This window comes from Triticum urartu, chromosome 5A (assembly GCF_056163025.1).
Source record: "Triticum urartu cultivar PI428250 chromosome 5A, HENAU_Tu73, whole genome shotgun sequence".
In the NCBI taxonomy this organism is placed as follows: domain Eukaryota; kingdom Viridiplantae; phylum Streptophyta; class Magnoliopsida; order Poales; family Poaceae; genus Triticum; species Triticum urartu.
Genome location: NC_141877.1, coordinates 505,674,430 through 505,692,335, shown reverse-complemented (window position 1 = coordinate 505,692,335; position 17,906 = coordinate 505,674,430). Strand labels below are relative to the sequence as shown.

The 17,906-nt window shown below is 52.3% G+C and overlaps 1 pseudogene; it reads right to left on the bottom strand.

The window, feature by feature from the left end:
- The window catches only part of LOC147972293 (disease resistance protein RGA2-like), a 74,375-nt pseudogene that overhangs the window by 43,896 nt on the left and 12,573 nt on the right, over positions 1–17,906 (bottom strand).

The window sequence follows — 17,906 nt, the reverse complement described above, 5'->3', positions numbered from 1 at the left end:
CCAGAATTCAAGGGCAGATATGAGAAGATCAGAGATCACTAGCGCACATTTGTGGCCCACAAGACATCGGAAAAGAGTAAGAAGATGTCGGCGACAAACAAGCAAAATGCTGCGAAGAAGAAGCATCACCATCGCACGGGGTCAGGTGGCTACCTCGTAGCCCGGCCTAAGTGGGCCAAGACTGAGAATGATCTGGTTGATAAAGGGATCGAACCAGAGACAATTAACTGGCCAGACCGTTGCCGGACTTGGTTCTTCGGTGCTGGCGGAACCTTGGACCCTGTAACAGGGAAGTGCATTTGGACGAACGATCAATTGGACATACCAGTCAGGAAGCTTCAGCAGTATATCGAAGCAGCGCAGCAAGGGACGTTCTTTCCAGACAGAGAGAACGACGAGCTCACAATGGCCCTCGGGAATCCTGAGCACCCTGGACGGACACGAGGCACGCCAGGCTCCATTCCGTGGAAGGTTTGGTTTCCGAACGCAGGCGGTTACAAATCCCATGAGAGGAGGAAAAAATTGCAGCAGCCCCAAATGCAGGCGCTGCAAGCAAGGATACAAGCGATAGAGGAATGAGAAGAAAATCGCAGCAAACGTACTACCGAAGCTTCCCCCGAAGCTACCCCGCCATCTCAGCGGAGAAGCATCATGGCTTCCACTGAGCTGCTTCAGCCGGAGCACGCCTTGACGGCTCCTGCCAGCTATCCCGTGGATGCTATCACGGAGTCTCAAAATTGCCACCTTATGATGCAATGGATGAATTTGAAGGTCAAGGCGGCTGTTGGCTCTGTTTATCCTACTGAACCCGGCGCAACTTTTCACTGCTGGCCGATTCCAGAAGGATATGCTAGGGTGATGGTGGATGAAATAACGGAGGGATTTGAGGACCTCCAGCTTGACCACCCTACCGGTGAAGGGGAGACTAGGCTGGGGTTTGCTCTGAAGACTCCATGCCTATGGCGGAAGGAGCTCATCAACCTTCGGAACTGGACGCCTCCGCCTCCTCCTCCTCCTTCGGCAAGTCAGGGCACTCCGCCTCCTCCTCCTCCTCCGGCAAGTCAGGGCACTCCACCTCCTCCTCCAGTGAGTCAAGGCACTCCGCCTCCTCCACCGCCTCCTCCTCCGGCGAGTGACGATCAAGGCACTCGACCGGCTCCTTCTCCAGCGCGTGGCGGCACTCCGCCTCCTTCTCCGCCTGCGCCGACGCGCCCGAGCAGCCAGCCTCCTCCTTCTCCGCCTCGTCAGTGGGCGGAAGAGACCTGCCGCCGCTCTGGCTGCTCCAGTGCGTCATAGTCCTTCTCCTCCGCCTCGTAAGCAAGTAAAGAAGACAACCGCTCCGTCTGCTCTGCCGGCGTCTAGCAGTACAGCCAGAGGCGGGAGGAAATACAGATTTGGTCCTTCTCTGAAGACTCCAGAGAAGTTACCATACGAGAGGACCCCGGAGGAGAACGCCGAGATCGCACGAGAATAAGTGAGGAACTACTTTGAAGGGGTGAAAGCAAAGAAACATCCACCTCCGGAGGAGAAGGTAGATCCGGTGAAAGCGAAGCGCACTCTGGCTGCCCTGACAAAACCACCCAAGTCTCCGCCGAAAGGAAACTATGAGCACATTATTGGAAAGGAATTTGCTAAAGCGGAGCGGTCGGGAAGTACTATCAGTGATCAAAGGCTGAAAGAACGACGAGCTGGGAAACAAATTGCCCAGCTCGGCGAACAAGCGAAGCAATCGTGCCCCCCGCTCAAGGTGCCTAGCGACAACGTCGCTAATGATCCGAGGATGGTGCCCGGTTATAGCAATCTTGGCGATTACCTGCCCGACGATGTACATTATGATTTCATGGAGGTGCAGATACAAAGATACGAGTACGGGAAGCCTCTCGTCAAAGACGAAAGATCTCTATCAATGATGATGCAAAGATTGCATGATTGGTACTTGAAAATCTGCAGAGACTCTAGGGGGAGGAGTACTTTGTATGTGAAAGTTAAAAAGGAGCATGACCTCGTTGGAATTGAACTGTTTCCTGTTCCATTCGAGGAGTTCTTTCAGTTTTTCAATCAATTAGCCCTCGATAAAACAACGGTCGCCTGCTACTGTCTGTAAGTAGTACTACTTCTGTCATTAAGTCTCTCTATATAGCTCAGCTCTTTCATTGCATGTATTTATAATCATCCTCAATATATTATGCAGACTGAAGATTGCCGAATTGAAGAAAAGGCAAGTCGGTGATATTGGGTTCATTAACACATATCTCATAGATGCAACTCAGGTTAAATTTCATGCCGCAGATACCGAGGCCAACTTGCTATGATCGTTGGTAATAAATGAAAATAAAGATATAATACTCTTTCCTTACAACTTCAAGTGAGTGTTACTGTCTTGTGCGTATTTGGTTTCCCTTATATATTAGTCAAGGTTATAGTAAAGTAATTGATGAGTTATGCATGCATGTGCAGTTACCACTATATTCTCCTAGAGATTAAGCTTGAGCAGGGACTAGTAACCGTCTTAGACTCAAGACGAAAAGATCCCCAGGACTATGTAGACATGACTCAAATGCTCGAGAGGTAAGTTAAATCAATCATTATCCACCATATCAGCAACTTTGTTCATTTCCTGATATATCAAGTAATTGTTTTCATTGTCTGGCAGGGTTTGGAAAAAATTCTCCAAAAAAGCTCCAGGACTCCCGAAGAAGCTGCAATTTAGACACCCGAAAGTAAGTACTATAGTAGCATGTTCCGTGCATCTCCTATTGATTCAAGCGCTAGTTTCATCAATACCATTTGGCATTCTTGCTTATCAGTTTGATTGACCTCTATTTCTTATAAAGTGGTTGTGGCAGGAACAAGGGAATGATTTCTGTGGATACTACGTTTGCGAGTCCATCCGCCACATGACCTGTGAGCGGGGCTACACTGACGAACAATATGAAGTACGTAAATAACAACATTCACAATTTTATTTTATTACCATCATTTGTGTTGAGTTTCATTCATTCATATATATATCTATTGACCCCCTTCTTCAAATTAGATGTTTCGGAAGCGGGATGAACTCCTAGCGCCAGCTCGCATGCGAGCAATTCAAGAGGAATTGGCGGCATTCTTTCTTGACCACGTGATCGCTGAAGACGGAGAATACTATGTGGACCATGAGTCCGTATGATTATATTTGTAAGAGATAATTATTGTATATATGTAGCCGGTAGTGTCGGATAGATATACGAGAACTTGTTGTTCGACCAATCTCTCGGAGAAGGAGAGGTGGTCGATATCACTTCTCTCTGTATGCATATATGTTCATGACGATCTTCTGTTTCCTTCGTTTGCTTACTAGCTAGCTAGCGTGTCTAGTCCTCTCTATACGTATGTATAGTACGTAGCGTCGACCAAGCACGGACATAAGAGAGGACACTTCTCTCTATTAATTATAGCTAGCTAACACAATATATGGAACACCTAAATTAACCCCCCAAAACCCCCAACCCCCCCCTTTCAAAAAAAACAAAAACCCCAGCCACAGAAATGCTGACGCGTGGATGCCTATTGGTCCCGGTTGGTGCCACCAACCGGGACCAATGAGTCTCCTGCCTGGGCTCCGCGCACAGGCCACGTGGAGGCCCATCAGTCCCGGTTCTGGATTGAACCGGGACTAAAGGGACAGGGCATTAGTACCGACCCTTTAGTCCCGGTTCAGGAACTGGGACAAAAGGCCCTTACGAACCGGGACAACAGACCCTTTTTCTACCAGTGACACCATGGAACACCGTATTGGACGGTTTAAGATTTTTATCTGGTAACCCCATGCGACGGAAGGTTTCATAATAAAGGATATTGATACTGCTTCCTCCATCCATGAGTACCTTGGTGAACTTATAACCTCCCACCTGAGGTGCCACCACCAATGCCAGATGACCCAGATTGTCAACCCGGGGTGGATGATCTTCTCTACTCCAAACAATCGGCTGCTCAGACCAGCGTAGGTAATGGGGCACTGCCGGTTCAAAGGAGTTCATGGCCCTCTCATGAAGCTTTTGGTCACGCTTGTCTAAGCTAGTGGTGAAGACATGATATTGCCCACTGTTTAACTGCTTCGGGTTGCTCTGGTAACCCGATTGCTGCTGCTGCTACTGATTGCCCTGGTGATTGTAGCCACCTTGGTTGCCCTGATTACCTTGATTATTATTTCCACCCTGATTACCATGGAAGCCTGAACCGGAGCTGCCTCCACCATAACCCGACCCATGAGATAGGTGGCCTGAACTGCCACCCGGCCCGTTATCATACCGGAAAGAATTAGAATTCTTAAACTCTTGCATGATGTAGCAGTCCTTCCAGAGGTGTGTGGACGGCATCTCCTTCGTCCCATGTTTTGGGCAGGGCTGGTTCAACAGGTAAGATAGGCGCTCTGGGTTAGGACTAGGTGCTCCGCCGCGCTGGGGCGGTTTACCCTTACGTCGCTGGCCCTTGTCCTACGCGCTAGTATTAGCCACAAAGTCCAAGCTGTGATCTGCTTTACGTTTGCCGCCGTTTCCATGACCCGCCGGGTTGTGGTGTTGACCCTTGGCGTTACCGCTCTTTTTTCCCTTCCCTGTCTTATCATCGTCAGACTCGGGATCCTTGGTACTATCAGAGTCAGCATACTTCACTAAAGCAGCCATGAGGGTTCCCATGTCATTGCAATGGCGTTTTAGCTGTCCCAGCTTCAACTTCAGTGGTTCAAACCGGCAATTGCCTTCCAAGGTCAGAACTGCGACATCGGCATTGATGCTGTCTGATGAATGCAAAATTTCCGAAACCCGGCGCACCCACCGGGTTGTTGACTCTCCTTCCTCCTGGACACAGGCAGCTAAGTCCACAATCGACATAGGCTACTTGCATATATCCTTAAAATTCTGGATAAACCGGGCTCTCAACTCGGCCCATGATCTAATAGAGTTAGCCGGTAGACTCTTTAAGCAAGTGCGAGCCATCCCTTCTAGCATCACGGTGAAGTACTTTGCACACGCCGCATCATCCACATCTAGCATCTCCATGGCCATCTCATAGCTTTCAACCCATATCTCTGGAGATAAATCGGCAGTGTAATTCGGTACCTTGTGCGGGCCCTTGAAATCCTTAGGAAGGCGCATGTTGCACAACGTTGGGACGAGACACGGCACCCCCAAAGAACTAGAGGTAACCCCTGGCTCTACCAACGTGGTTGGACGAACTGGAGTAAGCTGACGGGCTTCATGCTGCGCCGCTAACTCGGCCCCCTGCGTGCTCAAGCCCAGTCCACCACCTCCTGAGCATCACCAGCGCCACCTGCCGGGTTGTTGCCACGGTTCCGCGCATTGCTTGACACGGCCGGTTCATCCATGCGCCTGCTGTAACTCCGGCTTGGACGGGGTGTGGAATGAATTCGATCACGACTGTATGAATAAGCCTCCTGTTGAACCAAGGATGTCCGAAGAAGCTCCTTAACCCGACGCATCTCCACCGCTGTCGGCAAATCACCTTCAATCGGGATGGCCTCCAGCCGTGAAGCGGCAGCAACAAGATTGTCCATCGGAGTAGAGTAATGACCCGGTGGTGTTGGGACAGGCTGTGTCACAATGTTGTTCTAAAGAGGCGGATCCGTCAAACGGGGCTGAACCGGCCCCCCTGCTCCAGGTGCCTCCGCCCGGTTTGCCACTGGCGGGTTACTGGTCCCGGCTCCTGGGGTGTTAAAGAGGTTTCTAGCATCATAAACCAGAGGCAGGCGAGATCAGTGTCTCCTCATTAGGACTTCGTGCAAGCAATGCATTCTGATCCAGCATAAGCCGGTAAGCCTGTGCATCCAAAGCGGCCCGCTCTACGGCCATCGTGGTATCCTCAGCGGCTAAATCGGCTTTGGCCTGAGTAAGCTGATCCTTTACCTTCGTGATCTCCGCATTGTGTGCATCCTGATCCGCCAGGTTAGCCTCCGCCATCAGCGTCGCCAATGCATCAAACAAATCAGATAAAACCTGAGCCGGCGGTTGCACAGGGCCTCCTGCCCCGGCTGCCGTCGCCGCTGCTGATCCGGAAATCATTGCTGATGCGGTCGAAGAGTGGAGCGCCGGCTGCATACCGGCCATGAAGATTGCAACCCGGTTTGGCAGATCAGAGGGGTCCGGAATACTGTCACCATCGGAACAGCCCCAATCCGGCCATCTTGTAGCTGATATAATGACTTGGTCTCTCCGGTCGATGACTCGTCGCCGGAATAAACGACGGTTTCACCACCAGATTCTGATCTGTCCTCGTATTCCCCTCCATGGATAACTCCCACGAAGGCACACTTCATGATAGGCTTGACCCGGGCAGATCTCGCACGCTGAGCCGTTTCAACGAGGTCGGTGCAGATGTCCGGCTCAGGGCCCGGTTCGCCGATCTTGCCAATGAAAACGTGTATGCCACCAAAGGGGACCCGGTACCCGTACGCGATTGAGCCGTCCTCAGGGCCCCAGCCTGCATCGTCGATGTAGAGCTTGCCGCGACGACTCTTGGTCATCTGGCCCACAGCATAACCCTTGAGTCCTTTGAAGTTGCCCTCCAAGAACGTGAAACCATCGTGCGATAGCCCCACGGTGGGCGCCAACTGTCGTGGGTTTGTCACGGCAGATGTCCTCATGAAAGGACTTAGTCATGGAGCCATCGCTACGGGTTAGCTTAAAGGGGTTAAAGCGGACAAGGGACGCGAGAGAGTTTTATACTAGTTCGGCCCCCTTATGATGAAGGTAAAAGCCTACATCTAGTTGTGATGGAATTGATGGGGTTTCGATGACCATGGAGCGAATACGCTTTGCCTGAGTCTCGAGTTGTTGTCTGTTCTCCTGAACCGCCGCCGGGTCGTCCCCTTATATACATGGGTTGACGCTCGTCGGTTTACAGAGTCCCGAGGCCGGCTCATAAACTGTCGGTGTTCTGGGAACGGGGGTCCCCAGACTTGCCTGCCTACGGCCTGCGGCGTGGCTCAAGTGGGCGCCCAGCGTGGCCCATCTTCATCAGCTCAAGTCCAAGACCCTCGCGAGGGGCCAAGCCTCGCGGGGCGGACGACAGGAAGCTTCCTCAAGGGCGGCCTCCTGAGGCAGGCTCGCGAGGAGGCGGAGAGATCAATGCAAGGGTACCTCGCGAGGATCCCGTGACACAAGCCATGACGATCAAGGCCAGGCGGGCGCCGGCCTGTGCAGAGTCCTTGTTTCCCCTTTGGTGCAAAGGGGGCAAGCACAGGCCAAGGCATCAGGCAAAGGTTACCATTCCGGTGCAACGAGACCAAGACCAGCCAGACGGCCAGACAGAGGTCACCATGGAGCCCAAGACGGCATCATCACCAGTGCTTTTGGCAGCCGAAGAACACCTTTGGTCAGGATAACTTGTACTAGATGTTCCCCTTCAAAATGGCCAATTGTTGGCACCCTTCCCGCTCAATTATTCGGGGAGAGGCCCAGGGCCTCTATAAATAGAGCTAGCCACTACAGAGTAGAGGCATCTAGAAATCTGGTAGAGCCCAAGCTAAGAGGCAAAGTAGAACACATAGCCTCAGCTTAAGAACATCCCTCGCGAGGCTGTTCTTCCTCTGTACTGTCCATCACCAGCCCCAGAGGCAATCCACCACACTACACACAGGAGTAGGGTATTACACCACATCGGGGGCCCGAACCAGTATAAACCTCGTGTCCCTTGTGTTGTTCATCGTTTTCATCTTAGTTCGCATGAGAGGATCGAACATAGATCGGTATGGGAGAGATCTCCAAGCGCACCGCAGTGTTCGAACCTCAAGGGTCTGCCGGAACCCGAAATCCGACATTTGGCGCGCCAGGTAGGGGTGCGCCGGAATCTTTCTTCCGCTGCTCACGTGTGATCTTTCGTCGTGTCCATGGCTAACGCTCGTCGGGCTGGCGCCGAGCGCCGGGCTGCTCTCGCCACCCGCGTCGCCCAGACGGCGCCCGTCGGCGGCCCCCCTCGTCATTCCCCGTCGCCCGCCGCCAACGTCGCCACCGGCCCGGCGGGGAACGAGCAGCAGGCCTCGTCCCAGCATCCTTCGGTGCGGCGGGATGGCCGCACTGCCACCCGTCGCTAACCCCAGCTGGCTCGTCGTCCCACGCCCGTCGCGCCCCCATGGATGCGCGCGCCTTGCTGCTCTTGGGAAAAGAGCTTCTCCGCTACCGCCCCGTCGATGACCTCTACGAGGACTGGCTCGCCCGCATCACCGAGATCGTCAGCGCCGCAGGGGGCTCCCCCTTGCGGTCCCCCTCGCTGCCTCGCCCTCTGTTCCGCGCAGGAGGCGATGATCAGGAGGTGCCTCCGGCACCTCCTCCCCAAGAAGGTGCCTTGGCTGCAAGGCATGCAGCCCCAGGGCGAGACCCTCCACGTCCGGCGTCTGTGCAGCAAGAAGGGAGCTGCCAAGAGATCCCACGTCCCCGAGAAGGTGCTCGCGCGCTCCCGGCGCCGGCGGGCTAAGATCGCGTCCCAGCGCCTCCACGACAAGACCCCGCGCTGCTCCCAGCGGCGGCGCGTGGTCGCCTGCAAGAGCAAGTCCAGCACCAGCCAAGGGCGCCGGTGGCCACAACGGGCTGCCTCGCCTTCACCCTCGAGCTATGCGGCGTCACATGGTCAGGCAAGTTCAAGCCTAACCTCCCTCCTTGCTACGATGGCACGGCAGACCCCGCGGAGTTCCTACAGCTCTACGAGCTGGGCATCGTAGCTGCCAACGGGGACGAAAAGGTCATGGCGAATTGGTTCCCCATGGCGCTCAAGGACGGCGCCCGCACCTGGCTCCTGAACCTGGCCCCCGGCACGATCTCCTCCTGGAGCGAGATGCGCACCCGCTTCATCGCCAACTTCCAGGGCACTCACGACCAGCCCCCGGCCGTGAGCGACCTGCGCCGCATCAAGCAACAGCCAGGGGAAACCCTGCAGAAGTACATCCAGCGCTTCAACTATGCTCGCCTCAAGATCCCCAAGGTGACTGAGGAAGCCATCATCTCAGCTTTCTCCGACAGCGTGCGCGACATCAAGATGAAGGAAGAACTAGCAATCCATGAAGACCTCTGCACATCCCTGGAGCTGTTCAACTTGGCGACCAAGTGCGCCAGGGCTGAAGAAGGGCGCCTCTCCCTTCTCGAGCTCCCGGCAGCCGACCCAGAAGAGAAGAAGCTCAAGGCCAAAGACGTGAAACGCAAGGGGGCTCCTGTGCTGGCAGCGGAACCAGACACCAAGCGAGGCAGGGATCGGCCTAAGTCATCGAAGGGCGGACGCTACTGCGTGTACCACGACCTCCACACCCACAACACCAACGAATGTCAAGAGCTCAGAGCCGTGCGAGACGGGCGAATCGGCCGACGCCTCGAGCGCAACGACAGGGGCTATGACCGAGGAGGAGGAAGAGGTGGAGGACGATGGGAAGACCATGGCCCACGCCAGGGATGGCGTGACCGCCCTCACGAGGACCGCTGGCAGGACTAGCCTCGCGAGGGAGGCTGGAGGGACCAGCCTCACGAGGACCGCCCGCACGGCAACACATGCCTCCCTCCTCTGCCGCCACCGCCAAGGAGGAATGAAGACCAACATCAAGATGATGGGGTTGGGGGCTTCCAGGAGCCGCGCGCAATTGCCTGCATCTTGGGTGGCGCCCAGGCCCCAGCCTCACAGCGCATCTTTAAGCAGTTTGCTCGCGAGGTGAATGCAGTCCTTCCCAAGCTTGAGGCCATGCGCCCTCTCAGACGGTCTACGTGCGCTATCACGTTCAGCTCAGCGAATCAGCTCAAGTGCGCGGCGACGGCCGAAGTCCTCCCGATGCTTTGCTCCCCAGTCATCAGCAATGTGCAGGTCACCAGGACCCTCATCGATGGCGGCGCAGGACTCAACGTCCTGTCCGTCGAGACGTTCGACGATCTCCAAGTGCCGTACGATCAGCTTCAGCCAACCAAGCCTTTCTCAGGAGTCACCGATGGTTCCACTGTTCCAATTGGGCAGGTGCGCCTTCCAGTCACCTTCGGGCAGCGCAACAACTACCGCACCGAGCTCATCGACTTCGATGTCGCTCACATCCGCCTACCGTATAATGCCATCCTCGGGTACTCGGCCCTAGCCAAGTTCATGGCAGTGACTCACCATGGTTACAACATCCTCAAGATGCCTGGAAGCGGTGGAGTCATCACCGTGCCCTGTGAAGAAAGAGACGCAGTGTGTTCACTTGAGCGCGCATTCCAAGCCACAGCAATCGAAGACCCAGATCACAGGAGCGGGAGACTTCTCGAAGCGACCCTCAAGAAGAAGAAGACCTCGTCAGGCTCAAGCCACAAGGAGGCTGGCACCTCCAGGGGTGTTGCGTCAGGCTCCGCGCTTGATTAGGGAGCGCCACCCTCTCACGCATAGGAAGGCGCGCCCGGAGCCCTCCTCAGGCAGGGCTCGGGGGCTCTTTCTTGGAGAGCCACCGACTTTGCCAAGGTCGCAAGGGAGGCGCTCGGGTGTCACTTGGAGGGGTGCTTTCAGGCATGTTTCCCTCAGGAAGGTACAAGGCAAGGAAGACCAAACCCTCAGGAGTTCGACGCAAGACACACCCAGGAGCTACAAGAGTGAAGAATCATGCGCGGCAGCCACCGCTTGCCCGCCGTAGCCCCACATCCAGGCGAGGATGGTGGGCTGCGCGTCTGCATCGACGTCCCGGGGCTCAACCGAGCCGCGTCTTAGGAGCGCCTCTGGCCTTCGCGCGTGGGGCGTTGTGAGGGGCCACCTCACAGCTATGTTCGCATGCCCTTCGGCATGCCAAACGTGGCCGCCGCTCGCCAGCGCCTGCTGAGGAGCATTCTGCAGGCTCAGGAGGTCAGGCATCATGCAGTCCTGGCAGAGATGGAGATGGCTCTCGAGGACCCACTTGAGCCCACGGAGCCTCCCGAGGCCCCTGGGCCTAGGGGCTCATGAGGGCCCACGTCTTCACCGCGCATCTCTCACTTCCTCAACATCACTTCATCTTCAACGGCATCAGGTGACATCTTTCAGAGTTCTACCTTCAGCTGGGAGCGCCCACATGGCTGCACCATTCCCAGGCCGCGTGGGTCCATCCCCGCGACATGTATCTGTTTTGTTCATGTTCTTTACTTACCTTGTTAGGGGCGCCCCTCGGGCTGCATCATCCCCACACCGCTCGGGCCCGACCCAGCGGCAGTTGCTTTTTTAGCATTTACCTTAGGATGGAGTGTTCTTTCACGCTAAATCTGATTCCCGTAAAGTTATCACCTACTGCTTATCGCCATGCAAAGCGCTTGCACGTTAAAAGGGGGGCGCCTAAGCATTGCGACTCATGGGCTCTTACTGGCTCTCCAGCCCTCACCCCCTGGCCTTGACCCACGGCATCGCGACCTGTCATACCAGCGGCAGCTGAGCTCGCTCGAGGGCCGGGACCTGAGGACATAGAGCATTTATATTCTAACAACCCTGCAGGAACACACCAATTGATAAAGGCCCAGAGCCAGGCGTAACCCGCCTCGAGGTAGGGCCTCGTGAGTCCCGCGCTGGCTCACGGGTGCCCAGATACACCTCTCCTAGCCCTACCGTGCCGGCCACGTGTCAGGGCGGGGCTGTACACGCCCCGGGGCTCCTCCCGGAGGGGAGCCCCCTCCCACGCACCAGTGGAACCACCATGCTCCGCGCTGGCTGACGACACTGCCGAGGAGCGGCTATGCCCGTACACATACAGAAGCGCTATGCTCCGCGCTGGTGATAAACAACTGAGGGCGGCCCACAGCCGTACCAACCTCAGGGAGCCTAGAGCTCAGTGTCTGGCACCATCGCAACGCCTCCCCTCGGGAGTGCCGTGCGAGGGGGCTGGACACAGGGGCTATGCCCGGGCCTCGCCCGAGCGCACGCCACCCAGCCAGGTCCCTTGGACCTGGTCGTCGTGCGCCACTCCCCGAGCGGAGCCAAGGTACGAAACCCGTTTGAGCGTCAAGGGGGACTCCTGAGCATCGCGACTCAGGAGCCTAACTGGTCACGTAGCCCCTCACTCCTTAGTCCCGTCCTTGGTTTCCAGTCGGGGCTAATGCTGGGTGAGGTACGTGCAGGGCCGGGCCTTGCCGACGTAGAACGGTCAATCCACTCCTCGCCTCCCCCTTCCGTACTTGTTGCTCGCGCATCAAGGGGGACTCCTCAGCATCGCGAATCAGGAGCCTAACTTGCCACGTAGCCCCTCACTCCTTAGTCTCGTCCTTGGTTTCCGGTCGGGGCTAACGTTGGGCGAGGTACGCGCGGGGTCGGGCCCTACCGACGTAGAGCGCAAGCAAGTAGGAGAGGAAAATGCAAATTCCAGGAAATTCAAAGCAAATATTACAAGCCATAAGATTGTTCCACAACGCCAAACACAAATTTAAACACCTCCGCGAGGCATGGTGCATGTGCAGGAATAAAACAGGATGGAAGTCGCGAAGGGATCACTCCCCAGTAACGCCGTCACCGGTGGTGGAGTCATGCTAGACAGCTTCGCCTCTCGAGGTCGCAAGGTCGGCGGCGCCGCGCCCGGGCAGGACGCTGGGGGAGCGGAACTTCCCCAGTAAAACCTCGGCTCGGCCTTTCACGGCCTCAGCGGCAGCGGCGGCATGGTCGCCGCTCACAGGCTCCAGCAGGCTATCGAAGTCGACGTTGGGGTCGCGTAGGTAGACATGGCTGAGGACATGCGTCAGCGCTACGGAAGATATGGCACGCGCCTCGGCCTCAACCGTGGGGCCAAGGCCATCTGCGACGTCCTCAAGCGCATCAACCAGGAAGGGGAGCAGCTTGGCAGGACCGTCCTCCGCACCAGCCAACGGCTCCTCCAGGCCGCTCTCATACAACGTCTTTAGTATGCCACGAGCCTTCTTCTCCAGCTTCGCGAAGGCCACCCGGTCCTCCGCCAGGACCTTCGCCTTGGCGTCCAGCTCGGTCCTCTCCGCCTTCAGCGACCGCTCCAGCGTCTCCAGTCGGCTATGGCGGTCGTCGAGCTTGGCGTCCCGGTCCTTGGCGTCGGCCTCCCTAGCCTTCATCTCCTTCTCCTTCTCCTTCCGGCTGTGCACCTCCTTGGCGAGCTCGTCGCGCAGGCCCTGCAGCTCGGCCTCAAGCGTATTGCAGTGGCCCTGGGCGGTTGCAACGTCGCCCAGGGCAGCATCGCGAGCGGCCTTGGCTTGGTTAGCGGCCCGCTTCTCCTCGTCGGAGGATGACACAACCTGGCTCAGCGCCACTTGGACGGAGGCGGCAGAACGAGCCCAGCCAGAGGCCAACTCCAGGCGCCCGGCCACCAGACGAGGGTCCGCGCTCAGGAGATCCTCCCGCAGTTGGCTCAGCTCATTGGCAACCTGGTCCAGGACAACGATGGAGGGAGCAGAAGAGACAAGAACCTATGGAGCAGGCGGAGAAGATGGTGATACGTCTCCAACGTATCTATAATTTTTGATTGCTCCATGCTATATTATCTACTGTTTTGGACTATATTGGGCTTTATTTCCCACTTTTATATTATTTTTGGTACTAACCTATTAACCGGAGGCCCAGCCTAGAATTGTTGTGTCTTTTTGTCGATTTTAGTGTTTCGAAGAAACAGAATATCAAACGGAGTCCAAACAGAAAAATCCTTTTTGGAATGTGATGTTCTCACCGGATAAGACCCAGGAGACTTGGACCCTACGCCAAGGCATCGGAGAGGTGGTCACGAGGGTGGGGGGCGCCCCCCCCTAGGGCGCGCCCCCTGCCTCGTGGGCCCCTCGAAGCTCCACCGACGTACTTCTTCCTCCTATATATACCCACGTACCCCCAAACGATCAGAACAGGAGCCAAAAACCTAATTCCACCACCGCAACTTTCTGTATCCATGAGATCCCATCTTGGGGCCTGTTCCGGAGCTCGGCCGGAGAGGGCCATCATCACGAAGGGCTTCTACATCATCATAGCCTCTCCGATGAAGTGTGAGTAGTTTACCTCAGACCTTCGGGTCCATAGTTATTAGCTAGATGGCTTCTTCTCTCTTTTTGGATCTCAATACAATGTTCTCCCCCTCTCTTGTGGAGATCTATTCGATGTAATCTTCTTCTTCTTTTTGCGGTGTGTTTGTTGAGACCAATGAATTATGGGTTTATGATCAAGTCTATCTATGAACAATATTTGAATCTTTTCTGAATTATTTTATGTATGATGGGTTATCTTTGCAAGTCTCTTTGAATTATCCGTTTGGTTTGGCCAACTAGATTGGTAGTTCTTGCCATGGGAGCAGTGCTTAGCTTTGGGTTCAATCTTGCGGTGTCCTTTCCCAGTGACAGAAGGGGCAGCAAGGCACGTATTGTATCGTTGCCATGGAGGATAACAAGAATGGGTTTATTTCATATTGCATGAATTTATCCCTCTACATCATGTCATCTTGCTTAAAGCATTACTCTGTTTTAACTTAATACTCTAGATGCATGCTGGATAGTGGTCGATGAGTGGAGTAATAGTAGTAGATGCAGAATCGTTTCGATCTACTTGTCACAGACGTGATGCCTATATACATGATCATGCCTAGATATTCTCATAACTATGCTTAATTCTGTCAATTGCTCAACAGTAATTTGTTCACCCATCGTAGAATACTTATGCTCTTGAGAGAAGCCACTAGTGAAACCTATGGCCCCTGAGTCTATTCTCATCATATCAATCTCCATCACTTTAATCTTGCTTTGTTTTTACTTTGCCTTTTACTTTTTACTTTGCATCTTTATACCAAAAATACCAAAAATATTATCTCTATCAGATCTCACTCTCGTAAGTGACCGTGAAGGATTGACAACCCCTAATCACGTTGGTTGCGAGTAGCTATCGTTTTGTGCAGGTACGAGGGACTTGAGCATGGCCTCCTACGGGATTGATACCTTGGTTCTCAAAAACTGAGGGAAATACTTACGCTACTCTGCCGCATCATCCTCTCCTCTTCGGGGAAAACCAAAGCAAGCTCAAGAGGTAGCAAGAAGAATTTCTGGCGCCGTTGCCGGGGAGTCTACGCAAAAAGTCAACATACCAAGTACCCATCACAATCCCTATCTCTCGCATTATATTAGTTGCCATTTGCCTCTCGTTTTCCTCTCGCCCACTTCACCCTTGCCGTTTTATTCTCCTTCTCCTTCTCCGTTTGTCTTTTTCTTGCTTGCCTTTTGTTTGCTCGTGTGTTGGATCGCTTGTTTGTCGCTATGTCTGAAATTGGGGAAGTTATCACCGGTATGGGCGATAACAATATCATAGAAAATTCTGATGCTCCTGCTGAAGAACCCCCTACCTATCATACAAAAAGATTTCGAATCGGTAGTGGTAATATTATTGGAAAAGGAGTTATCCAAGATTTCTTTACTTGTGTCGGTGCTTTGCCCTCTGTGGGCAGTTCTATTCTCCATAGAACTAGTAGTCTTGCGGACGCTATTGCCATGCTTATCGTTGAACTTGAAAGTCAATTTATGCATATGCACCCATCTATACAAAGAATTTTCCTAGAATTTTCTAATATCGAGCATTCTTCTGTTAAGCGTGCCGCTACTATCTTTTTGGATCATGAATTCAGATTTATAATAAAAGAAGCCAAAGAAATCTTTGCGCACTATAGGGTGGACGCTGGCCGTCCTCCCATAGAATCTATCCTCTTTGATCAAGAAGAAATTATGCGCTTTCAATCTCTTGACTATGTTGCTTTCAATGAAAACCTTAGAAAAAAGGTGCCAATCAATATTTTAATTGATAGAATCTCTGAACTTAATGATGATTTGGCTATTCGAAATAATGAGCTAGGGTGCTATCTTGAGTTTAGGCTCACAAGGTTCTGTCAAAAGAATGCTTATAATGATGAATTGGTTGTGCAATACGAAGGGCCGAAAGAGGAACCTATACCTCCCAAAATTGATCTTGGGGACTTTTGTCCTATCAAATTTGGCCCTTTTGATTACTTTTGTTTGCCTCAAAGGAAACTTGCTGCCGAACGTAGAGAATATGAAATGAGTTTTACCGATCTATCTTATTACTACGGCACTACCTAGATCTATCCTCGCTTTTATGCCTAGCTAGGGGCGTTAAACGATAGCGCTTGTTGGGAGGCAACCCAATTTTATTTTTAGTTTTTTTGTTTTTCTTCTGTTAGGGAATAAATAACCCATCTACCTTCTGTTTGGATGTGGTTTTGTGTTTTAATTAGTGTTTGTGCAAAGCTAGACCTATTGGATCTTCTTGGATGATAGTTATTTGATCTTGCTGTAATTTCCAGAAACTTTGCGTTCAGTGCCCGAATTGTTAAAAATCACCAGAATGTGATAAAATACTGATTCCAATTTCTGCTGATCAATGAACAAATTTTCTAGGTTGTCTAATTTTGGTAGATTTTTTGGAGTTACAGAAGTTTGCCTTAGTTACAGATTACTACAGACTGTTCTGTTTTTGACAGATTCTGTTTTTCGTGTGTTGTTTGCTTATTTTGATGGATCTATGGTTAGTAAAATAGGGTATGATCCATAGAGAAGTTGGAGTACAGTAGGTTTAACACCATCACAAATAAAGAATGAGTTCATTACAGTACCTTGAAGTGGTCTTTTGTTTTCTTTCTCTAACGGAGCTCACGAGATTTCTATTGAGTTTTGTGTTGTGAAGTTTTCAAGTTTTGGGTGAATTTTTTGATGGATTATGGAACAAGGAGTGGCAAGAGCCTAAGATTTGGGATGCCCATGGCACCCCCAATATAATCCAAGGACACCAAAAAGTCAAAGCTTGGGGATGCCCCGGAAGGCATCCCCTCTTTCGTCCACTTCCATCGGTAATTTACTTGGAGCTATATTTTTATTCACCAACATGATATGTGTTTTGCTTGGAGCGTCTTGTATTATTTGTGTCTTTGTTTGTTAGTGTGCCACAACCATCCTTGCTGTACACACCTTTTGAGAGAGCCATACTTAAATTGGAATTTGATAGAATACTCTATGTGCTTCACTTATATCTTTTGAGCTATGTAGTTTTGCTCTATGTGCTTCACTTATATATTTTGAGCGTTGTAATTTTGCTCTATGTGCTTCACTTAGATCTTTTAGACCACAGTGGTGGTTTGTTTTAAAGAAACTATTGATCTCCCTTACTTCACTTAAATTATTTTGAGAGTCATAATAGCATGGTAATTTGCTTAATAATAATATGCTTGGTATTCAAGATTTGTGAACCTTTCTTTTGAGTGCATTGAATACTAAGAAAAGTTAGATGCTTGATAATTGTTTTGAGATATGGAGGTGGTAATATTAAAGTCATGCTAGTAGAGTAATTGTGAATTTGAGAAGTTCTTGAGTTAAAGTTTGCAAGTCCCGTAGCATGCACGTATGGTAAACGTTATGCAATAAATTTGAAACATGAGGTGTTATTTGATTGTCCTCCTTATGAGTGGCGGTCGGGGACGAGCGATGGTCTTTTCCTACCAATCTATCCCCCTAGGAGCATGCGTGTAATACTTTGGTTTTTGATGGCTTGTAGATTTTTGCAATAAGTATATGAGTTCTTTATGACTAATGTTGAGTCCATGGATTATACGCACTCTCACCCTTCCATCATTGCTAGCCTCTACGGCACCGTGCATTGCCCTTTCTCACATTGAGAGTTGGTGCAAACTTCGTCGGTGCATCCAAACCCCGTGATATGATACGCTCTTTCACACATAAACCTCCTTATATCTTCCTCAAAACAGCCACCATACCTACCTATTATGGCATTTCCATAGCCATTCCGAGATATATTGCCATGCAACTTTCCACCATCTAGTTTATCATGACACATTCATCATTGTCATATTGCTTAGCATGAGCATGTAGTTGACATAGTATTTGTGGCAAAGCCACCGTTCATAATTCTTTCATACTTGTCACTCTTGATTCATTGCATATCCC